The sequence below is a fragment of the Triticum dicoccoides genome, chromosome 6A (genome assembly GCF_002162155.2).
Source record: "Triticum dicoccoides isolate Atlit2015 ecotype Zavitan chromosome 6A, WEW_v2.0, whole genome shotgun sequence".
NCBI lineage: Eukaryota > Viridiplantae > Streptophyta > Magnoliopsida > Poales > Poaceae > Triticum > Triticum dicoccoides.
This window is the reverse complement of record NC_041390.1, coordinates 554,612,251-554,620,774: the sequence shown is the minus strand read 5'-3', so window position 1 is coordinate 554,620,774 and position 8,524 is coordinate 554,612,251.

The window sequence follows — 8,524 nt, the reverse complement described above, 5'->3', positions numbered from 1 at the left end:
CCGCGCCGGGGACAGGTGGCAGCGCGTGATTCGCGGGGGGGAGCGGGGCGGACACGTCCGACGCCGGCGGACGTTGTCCGGCGCGCGGGGAAGATCTTTTTTTTTCTAGGGTTTCGGAGAGGGAGAGAGATCCGAAAACGGGGGGGGGGGCTATTTATAGGCATAAGTGGAGCTAGAAGAGTCCAAATGAGGTGCGGTTTTCGGCCACGCGATCGTGATCAAACGCTCTAGGACATGGAGCAGAGTTTGGTGGGTTTTGGGCCAAATTGGAGGGGTGTTGGGCTGCAACATACACAAGGCCTTTTCGGTCCCTCGGTTAACCGTTGGAGTATCAAACGAAGTCCAAATGGTACGAAACTTGACAGGCGGTCTACCGGTAGTAAACCAAGGCCGCTTGGCAAGTCTCAGTCCAATCCGGAAATGTTTAATCCCCACACACAAAAGAAAGCTAGAAATGACCACCGGAGGAGAACGAAGCGCCGGAATGCAAAATGGACAACGGGGAAAATGCTCGAATGCATGAGATGAACACGTATGCAAATGCAATGCACATGATGACATGATATGAGATGCATGACAACGAAAAACAACACACGGAGACAAACCCGAACCCGAGAAATAAAATAACTTAACACCGGAAACGGCAAGAGTTGGAGTACAAATTGGGAAAGTTACATCCGGTATGTTACAGTCATGTCTACATAGTTCTCGAACCCGTAGGGTCCGCAGCTTAACGTTTGATGATGATCGATATTATGAGTTTATGTGTTTTGATGAACCGAAGGTAGTTCGGAGTCCCGGATGTGATCAGGGACATGACGAGGAGTCTCAAAATGGTCAATACATAGATTGATATATTGGAAGGTTATATTCGGACACCGGAAAGGTTTCGGGGGTCACCGGATAAATACTGGAGTACCGGGGAGTTACCGGAACCTCCCGAGGGATCAATGGGCCTCATGGGCCTTAGTGGAAATAGAGGGCAGCAAGGGAGCTGTGGGGAGCGCCCCCCTAGGCCCAAACCGAATTGGTTTAGGGCTTGGGGGCCGGCCCCCTCTTTCCTTCTCCCCTCCTCCTCTTTCCTTCCCTACCTAGTTCGACTAGAAAAGAGGGAACCTACTCCTAGTAGGAGTAGGATTCCCCCCTTGGGGCGCACCCTATGAGGCCGCTGGCCCACTCCCCTTGCTCCTTTATATACGGGGGCAGAGGGCACCCTAGAACACACAAGTTGATTGTTTAGCCGTGTGTGGTGCCCCCCTCCACAGATTTCCACCTCGGTCATATCGTTGCAGTGCTTAGGCGAAGCCCTGCGCCGCTAGCTTCATCATCACCGTCATCACGCCGTCGTGCTGACGAAACTCTCCCTCGACACTCAGCTGGATCTAGAGTTCGTAGGACGTCACCGATCTGAACGTGTGCAGATCGCGGAGGTGCCGCACCTTCGGTGCTAGGATTGGTCGGATCGTGACGACGTACGACTACATCAACCGCGTTGTCATAACGCTTCCGCTTACGGTCTATGAGGGTACATGGACAACACTCTTTCCCTCTCATTTCTATGCATCACCTAGATGGATCTTGCGTGTGCGTAAGATTTTTTTTTTGAAATTACTGCGTTCCCAACAGTGGTATCAGTGCCTCTCAAACCGTGCGTTCAAATCTCGAACCGTTTTCACCGTTGAATTACTCGCGTCGAGATTTTCAAAATTAGATCCCATGTTGATAGGTTTTGACGAACTTTTTTTTCACGAAAAAACCGGACGAAAAAACCAAATTGGGAGCACGGGTTTTTTCCCTTTCCGAAAGAGGCACGCCCGTGCCTCTCACGAAATCATAACCGTGCCTCTCGATGAAGCAAAACGGTGACTCTCGTGGAAGAAAAAAAAACACATTTTTCCGTTCCCGAGGAGGCACAGTCGTGACTCTCGTGAAAGCACACCGTGACTCTTGCAAAAGCTAAATCGTGACTCTCGCGAAAGGAAAAAAATAGAAAACGTGTTTTTCCCTTTTCGAGAGGCACGACCGTGACTCTCGCGAAAGCACAACCATACTTCTCGCGGAAGCAAAACCGTGACTCTCGCGAAAAAACAAAAAACATGTTTTATTCGTTTCCGAGAGGCAAGGCCGTGACTCTCGCAAAAAGCACACCCGTGTCTTTCGCGGAAACAAAACCGTGACTCTCGCAATAACAAAACCGTGCATCTCGCGAAAGCAAAATCGTGACTTTCATAAAAGGGAAAAACGCGTTTTCTCGCGCAAAATATTCTTTTCAAATTTTTTTTGATTGAGAAGCTAAGGAAGACCCGTGGAAAACCAAAACGTCGAAAAAAATTCGGGAAAAAACCGTTTAAAAATCCAAAAAATCATGCGGAAAAATAAAAAAAATCCGGAGGGAACGCCCAGAACACGACACGTGGCGAGTGGCTGAGAGCGCGCCAAGTGGTGCTGATCGTTGCGAGGCTCCCGAAGGAGCGCTCGTTAACTAGTTGCTCTCCGAACACCCACTACAATATTCCAGTTAATGGGCCTACGCATTTTGCGTTTTATTAACCAATGGTTTCGGGAAGGTTACCTTTTTTGGTTTTTTCTTTTTATCTTTCGCTTTAACTTTTCATTTCTTTTATTTTTTCTATCTTTTTGCATTTTTAGGAACAACTTTTAAATTTGTGAACAATTTTGAATCATGTTTCTTTCTGAATTCGTCATCATTCTTTTGAAATTATGATTTTTTACAACTTCATTAACATTATTAAAAATCATGACCATTTTTCGAATTTGTGATATTTTTTTACAAATTTGGGAACATTTTTTTGGAATTTTAAACGTTTCGTGAAACTCATGAACATATTTTGAATCGAAACAGATTTTGAAATTTGGGAATGAGTTCTGAATTTCATGATCAATTTTTTCGTTTTGTCAAAAGATTTTTTAAATGCATTAACAAATTTTTGAATTCGTGATCATTTCTTTGAAATGCATGAACATTTTCTGAATCAGCAAACCGTTTTTGAACCGATGAATTTGTTTGTAGTTTTGTGTCCAATTTTTGAATTCCGCAAACACTTTTACTTTTTTGAGAACAATTGTAAAGAAAACATGATTATTATTTTGGAATTGAACAATTGTGTATTTTTTTTAAAATTCGTGATCATTTTGTGTATATGCAAACATTATTAATAATTGGGAACATTATTTGAATATGTGAATAGTTTTGAAAATCATGAACATTTTTTCTACGTCCGGACAATTTATCTTTACCTAATAATAAAGCAAATTGGGTTTCTTTCGTCCATCATGGCATTTTTCAGAAAAATCCCTCTATTTCAGAGAATTCAACCCGTTGTCTTGTTTTAAGTTAAAACGAATCGTTATTTTCGTATTTTACACAAAAGTTCCTGTCTTTTCTTCAAATCAACCCGCCATCCGGATTTAAGTCACACCCGAACCGTTATTTTACATTTTTCGAAAACCCCCTTGATGTTTTAGGTAATTCATCCGCGGATAATATTTAAGTCAAACAAATGCTTTTCAAAATCATCCATATCTTTTAAACCGTAACTCCGATTTGAACATGTTATATATGAAATTTGATTAGAAAAATATGTAGAATATGAATATGAGATTATATTTACCTGTTAAGTATTTCTAAATATTATTTGGAATATATTTGAGTCAAACCAAATGATTTTCTAAATTATCTATATATTTTAAATCGTAACTTCGATTTTAACATATTATATATGAAATTTTATTACAAAAATGTGTGGAATCTAAATATGATGTTAATTTTACCTGTTAAATATTTTGAAAATATTGTTATGGAAGCAAACTTATAATTTATAGCGCAAGATCCGTTTTTTTTCATACCGGCGGCGATCCAGATTGCAAATAAACACCCCACTATAACCATATAGGAAAAAGAAAATATCGATAACTACACATGCATACCTCTGAAAAATGTCGCAGGGGAAAATAATAGATATCTCATCGCGAGAGTGAGAGAAAGCGAGCGAGCGAGCGAGTGAGAGAGAGAGAGAGAGAGGACAGGGGAAGAGAGACGCCTTAGGATTAACCATATTCAACACATGTTTTTGTTGTTTTGTGTGAACGCCGAGGCCATCGCCGGCGAGGGTGAGAAGGAGGATAAGCGGCAACACAAATATGATGCCTCGCAAAAATAAAAGAGATGGACCTATTGTGGTCTTGAGTAATGGTTGTTGAGTTAAGAGCGTGTGTTATGTTTTCTCTCCTGTTGCAACGCACGGGCTCTTTTGCTAGTGATTCTCAAACCATTTTTCAAAGTCATGAACTATTTTTTCTTGAATGTAGGATTATTTAATGTTTTCTTGAACATTGACGTTTAGAATTCACAATTATTGAGAAATTCAAAGCTTTTTTTAAATCCTTAATTATTTTAAAAAGGAAGAAAAGAACCGAAAAACAAAACGGGGCCGTCACTCGGCAGTGTGGCGCAGAGTTCATTCCTCCTTCTCGCAGTTTTTTCTTTCGCGTTCCATTTCCAGCATATTAGTGGGCCGGCCTGCTAGGGCACCGCATGCAAGCGTAAGTGTAGTGTTACTCGCGTGCAAGCGCCGGTTATGCTCAGCGGCGCTTAAAGCGCCAATTAGGAGCTCCCCACGCGCGGCGCCAATGCAGACGCGAAGGAAAGCCGAACAGGAACAGGCTCCGCCGGTGAGCATGAAGCCCCGGCCGCCCCTGGTCACAGAAGACTCTCTTTCTCTCTCGGCGATAAGGACGACGATGGCGCCAAGACTCAGCGGGCCCACCGGTCTTTCGCGCCAAAAAATATTTTCTCCGGCGATCTCGGGTTCGGCATGGGTCCGCCGACACCAAATTTGGTTATAACCGGCGAAAATTGGGTTTCTAGGGCGCGACTGGGCCCTTTTTTTAGTGTCAGCAATAAAAAAAGGCCTGTTGGAGGCGCGAGTGGAGATGCTCTTATGGGCCACAAGTGGATCGGCCGGGCGATACTCTAAAGAGCTTGTCGCATGGGAGGAAATCGGAAAGGTGCAATTGCAGTTTTTACAGATTATACGAGACCGTGATGCCTACAGGTGCAGATTATTGGTTATGTAATCTAGAGTACAGTAACTTCCCCTTTTCAATTGAAATTTGAAACCTCCGTGTTCAGACACACTGTTCGCTCAGAATGAATTCGCCTGCGCTCTGCACTTGGAAAAGGCCAAGTTAGCTAGGGATGGAGTCTCTCGCATTTTTAATCTTGCTAGGACGCAGACTAGCCGATCGAAACGTAGAGCGATGCATAAAGTACACCCGAGGGCCGAGATTGACGGACGGTTCTTCTTTGAAAACAACTACACTTAGGCTGCGGTTGAACCATTTAATGTTCTTCTCTGAAAACTGTCAAACTCATGCCGAGGCCTTGTAAAGATCATGTTGCAGGGTGCACCTGTGTGTGACCGCTTTGAAGAGCGGTACAATCTTTCCAGTTTTGTTACGCGTTGAGGCTTTTGTCAATCATTGCTCAAAGGTCAAAGCTAGTTACAGACGAGAATTATCAGGGAGAAAAAAGATCAGGCACATTCAACGCCTGATGTATCAGCGCAAGCAACGAGCAAATGATTGTGATGTGATTTAATGCCCCGATTGCCACTTCTGACCAATGTTGTTAGACCGATACACCCCATCGCCCCGAATCATACAAGGCTAACTCCACGGTGTGAAAGATGAGACGAATCACACACAGGACTTCCGCTGTTCTTCACGAATACGACGGCGACACACGCATCAGGAGAACATATCAATTTACTGTCTGCACAGCTTCGAGAATCCGGAGCCCACCGTTATAACAGGTATCACTGTTCGATGATGATCCCACCGGTTGGCGCTTCCATCTAAGCTGGAATCTTCCATGGAAAGCATTTGCAGCTGAGGCATGTTTCCATCATCCGCTCGTGTCGATTTCCATGTGATAAACGGCCTGTTTCAGCATGGACGACGAACAGGCATGTGATGTCTTGGAACTCCTGATTGGTTTTTCTCTATGATGAAACCCATGAAGTGCTATCATCGAATGATTTCTTCTCATGTGATGCGCCCTATCTCCTCCTCCGTTAGGTGAGGCGTGGCTTTCGGAGGATCTGGAACTCTACGCGCTAGATGTCTAGAGAGGTCCTGGGTTATGGGCAACGGACGACAACGTAGCCAAGCCAGCAAGCAAGGTGCCAAACTGTCTGCGGAAACATTCCAGTGCATATCTTTCAGCGTGTCCGATATTTTGGCCTTTTGAGATAAAACATTCCCTTGCTTGTCAAGATTGTTACAGGCATCCCCATTGCCTGCTTGCAGCATAGCTTCAGTCAAGCCTGCAAAGCTTCACAATGAACCCACCAAAACCCATATTGCACATGGCACTTGCCGGCGTTGCGGGTTTGCGATCTTTGCGTGGAAAAAGATGTATAAAAAGATAAGCAATCCATTTTGTCGAAATAGATAGATAGATAGATAGATAGATAGATAGATAGATAGATAGATGGCCACCTTGCGATCGAAGCGTAGCGTTTGCAGGACCTTAGGCGCAAGGTTGCATTCGTTTGGACCTTCCTGGCAGATCGGTCCCGCGATCGGAAAATGTAGCACTCGATTTGCTAGCCTCCAAACCAAAACACATTTGGGACTCGAAGTGGACGGACCACTTCCTTGTTGCGGTTTCCTTTTCCTCCACCCTTCCTTTCTTTCTTTCAAATCTACAGAGCCTCCACAACAAGCCAGCAAAATAATTGCCTAGGCAGTTAGCACTACGTACTGAAGTGACGATCGATGTGAAAAAACCCACTCGCGTCGCCCTAGGCCGATCCTCCGGAGGATGACGCGTCCTGCAATCTCCGCATTTTCCTCAGCACTTTGCATCCGAAAGCGCGAGCCTTTGCCCGCGACACGATCTTTTTCATCGCTTATAAATTATCAACCGGCATTACCATCGACCTGACGATCAAGACATCTTGTAGTGCATTGCATTCTAGGTGCACATGATGCTTCTCCATGACGATCCATCAGCCTAATAAAGCCTCCCCGACAAAACGAGTTGCCAAAAATGCTTAAATACCAGGTTATCAGCTCGTTCCTTTTCCTAGACATGCGCGGTTTAGTGTCGAGTCCACTCGCTGATGCGCACTCGCGAGCGACAGGAAGCATAATTTACGTCGTCCGATTCATTTCGCTGCTTGCTTATTGCTGAATGCTCGAGCATCATTGTGCCTGCCCGCAGCCCGAATATTTTAGCTCCTCGGAAAACGAATGTCCTGACTGTTCCAGGTTCTATCGTTGTCTGCACATATATATCCAGCCAGTTGAGGGATCAATGTGGATGGATAGATAGATACTCCCTCCGTTCCGAATTACTTGTCTTGGATTTGTCTAGATACGGATGTATCTAGCTCTAGATACATCCGTATCTAGACAAATCCAAAACAAGTAATTCGGAACGGAGGGAGTAGATGGAATAGAAGGCTGGGAAGGAATTGGTGGATGTGCGATGCCTCTGGTATGGAGAACACCCACCATGGCACTAGCTTAGGCTCCGTTCTTGTCCGGCTACAGGCTCCGACTGTTCCCGCATGGGGCGGACATTGTCCTCTTCTCCTCGACTGCACACGCACAGCATAAACTATCTCTGATTCTTTGGATTAGTCGCAACTTGCAAAACGCTTGTCGCGCGCCCCGGATGCTTCTTCTCCTGTGCTCCATGACGCCATGCTCACTTCACTGACCATTATCTACACACTTGTTTCAGTTTCTATGCACACACGACACGAACGCACTCGTTTCAGTTTTTAACCGCCGGTCGGTCGGTCAAGCCTCGAGGGTGAACTGCTCGGCAGGTGATGCGCTGTTCGTTCCGGCCGCGTGCGGAATGCGTGATCGTAGTCGGGAGGTTGAATGCTGGGGTGTCGCTCGAAACCGACGGATCGTCAGACGTCCATGCTGTTTGGCTGTCAGGGCATGCATGATTGTTGCGGTGCAGATGCTAATCACTGCCCCTCTCCGCGATCATGTCAATGTCGTCGACGGCAACCCAACACGGAGGCGGAGCCCTCGTTCAAGCTGGCGGGCGACCTCGCCTCAGCCCGGCCGGGGGCCATCGACGCTGCCATGGGCACCGCTCCAAGTGCAGCCCTGGAGAAGAAATGAACTGCACGCCTGCTGACCTGGCCCCGTTGCAGTCCACTTGATGTGGCCGTTCACGCACGCACGTCCCACGTCCAGAGCTCGGCAGAGGCGATGGAGTGTCTGAGCGTGGCAATGGCATGCCATTAACGCCATGCGTGCGGCGGTGTCCGAGTGAGGTGGCGCTGGCGACGCGGCACCAAGCGCGACGGCACGTCCGCCGGGCCGAGAGCGCTCGACGATCGCTTTCCGGGCGTTCATCGGGCTGCAGGGACGCATATGCCGGACGGCGACGTGGTGTTCGATGGATCGATCGGTCGAGCCCGCCCTCTTCCCGAAAGCTCAGCAGGGGAAATCCGTCCCCGTCCGGCCCTTG